Source organism: Atta cephalotes (assembly GCF_000143395.1).
Source record: "Atta cephalotes unplaced genomic scaffold scaffold00061, whole genome shotgun sequence".
In the NCBI taxonomy this organism is placed as follows: Eukaryota; Metazoa; Arthropoda; class Insecta; order Hymenoptera; family Formicidae; genus Atta; species Atta cephalotes.
In genome coordinates, this window is record NW_012130125.1 from 345,309 (window position 1) to 348,280 (window position 2,972).

Here is a 2,972-nt window from a genome sequence, read left to right on the forward strand (position 1 = left end):
CTCTCTCTATATCTTCTCTCTCTTCTCTCTCTTTTCTTCTCTTCCCTTCCTCTTACTAATTCTTTCTGTTCTCTTCCTCTCTCCACTTCTCTATTCTCTCTCTGTTCTATTATTCTCTCCTTTTCTTTCTTCCTCTCTCTCTCTCTTTCTCTCTCTCTCTCTCTTTCTCTCCTCTCCTCTCCTCCTCTGTTGAGCACGCGTTCGCAACTCTCTCTCCGCTGCGCAGTGCCGTGTTACGTGCCCGCGATTTTTCGCGTGACTTCTGTTCTCTCGCGAATCTCCGAGTTTCCTAAGCAACTGGAATGAGTAGCTAAGAGAGAAAGGGGTTGTGGTCGGATTTTCAAGTGAAATTTTTCGGAATAAAAAAAGAAGCATGGGGGTTCCGCGACCGCTCTCGAGGGGCGACCATTTTCCACTTTTGCCATCCAGTAGCCGAGAGCCGAGTGAAGAGTGTTTCTCGTAGTAGGCATCATTAAGATTTTTTTCTTGCATTCTCTCTATTTTTTTCTCTCTTTTTCTGTTGCTTTGAAGTGTCGGTACGTGTTGCCTGCGGGGTCGAGAATTTCCCTTGTCTGCCGATGACACTTCCGATCAGGGAAAAAAATTAAAACGCCAATGAATTTTGACACGACAACGTCAAGTATCATCGGTTGTGGCGATTTTTAACAATTTTATCGGGAAAACTAAAATACAATATTGGAGAAAAATGTAATGTGAGGAAAGTATGATATCGTGGCCTAGAAAGAGATAGATGTCCATAAGAAAAGAAAATACTCTCGTCGGTTGTCGAGAAAATCGAGCGTTTACAAATCAAATCCATCACTTGCCTTTCTTGTTACGGAAGAAAATAGAGAGATGCCCGAGATACAAGACGTAGAAATAAATATTCAATTGTATTTGTCGTGTTTGTATCTGAAATTTTATGCGCTTTTTCTGCGGCAACGATAGATATAAATTATTCAATACCTTTTGTGTTGAAACCAGCTCTTTTTATTATTGCGGATTCTTTCCTGGAATCCTTTTCTCTGCAAAAACGTGAAAATGTGTCTACAATTTCTCAATTACATAATTCCAAGAATCTAAATAGATAATAATGAATAATAATTATAATTATATAGTACTTAGCTTACTGTAGCTAAAGAACTTTTATCAACTAAGTATTTTAAGAGCGAGAAAATACAGATATTTAAAAAATGTCTTCAATTAATTTCGAACTTGTTTCACAGTAGCGTTTTAATTTAAACTTTAATCACACTAGTACATAATATTAAATATGTAAGTGTATCACATGATAGAGAAAGGAAAAATCTTTTAGCAAACCAAGCTGTAAGAGAGAAAGTAGATGAAATCTAAAGTGGCTTTAACTTTAATAGGATCTAAATGTAATCTCCGAGGCTCCAGTCACAATATACTGACGTTAAAAATTAGAATATTACACTCGGAGAGAACAATATAATGGTAGCAGTTATGAAAATAATAACTACAAATTTTATATTGCAGATATAATTATTGCGCATATAATTAAATAAACTATTTTATAGTTGTACTGTTAAATTCAAAATAAGAAATTAATCCAATTTAAATTATTTTTAATTATTGCTATAACTGTTTTTACTGAATATGTCATTAATTTAACCAAACAATGAATAGTTAAGCAGTTGAATAATTTAACTCAAGAAATTATATTCGACTTAGATTTATTTTTAATTTATCATTTTCTGATTACTGAATATATACGTTAATATGAAGGTCATTCACTTTGAAATTAAGCAAGAAACGGATTACATACGGGAAAGTTAAAAATAATAAAGTGTTATTTAATTCAAAGGATTGGATTACCATTATTCCTTTGATATCTAATAATATATTTATAAAATTATTTATTCAACTAAGCATTAATTCTACATATAAAACTTGTAAAGCTGTTATAATTATTGACCATTATAATTATTGACCATTGTCTTTTTCTCTGAGATAGTCCCTTATAATTGTAACAGCTATAAAATAATTATTCAACGGTATACATTAGTTCTACACATAAAATTTTGTATAGAATTGTCACTTTAAAGGTGCAGTTACAATAAGGAATAAGGAATAAGGAATAACAACAAAAAGGAATAAGGAATAAGGAAATAAGAATAAGAAATAAAGATTTCAATCTAATCATCAGATATCGAATACACCGGAATACATTATTTCTGATAAGAAATCCTTATTCTTATTCCTAATTCCTTATTCCTTCCATTGTGATCCCACCATTACATATAGTCACTATATCTTTTTCTCTGCGATAGTTCTTTTTAGTTGCAATAACTATAAAATATTGTTTATTTAACAGTGTATACATTAATTCTCTGTACATAAAATTTGTACAATTTATCCTTTATATAATTGCTATACATGTCTCTAAATGTCTTTTTCTCTATATGGCAATTGCTGTAGGAAGAGAGATTGTTTCTCCAACCGGTCGCGAAGGAACTCTTCCTTTTCTGTAATTAAAATCAAATCGGACATCTGTCGCGGTACGTGTCTCTCCAGGACATCGTCGCGTATAGACACAGAGTTGCACGGACTTTTCGACATCTCCCTCCGGGGAACGTCGATCGGCGCGCAGGGAAAGTTTCCCGCCATCTACGTTGTCGGATCATCCAAGTGTTTCCAGACGGGAAACGTCACGCCGCATGTCGTCGTTGCACGACGATGTGCGGCAATGTTGTAGAGATAAGTCATTTTATTGATCCGGCTTAATATCGTGTTCGCGGACTACCTGCCCGTTACACCGAGTTTCTCTTCTTTCTCGCACTCCGGGGGTGTAGGGACGTCACGTGTCACGACGTATATACGCGGCATATATCCGTGCTATCGCGCGAATATGTGGCGCGACGTAACGCAGATAACGAAAATGTCAATAGCAATGGGACGCGATCGACGCGCGATATGCGCTTTCTCGCACGAGACTCTCTCTCTCTCTC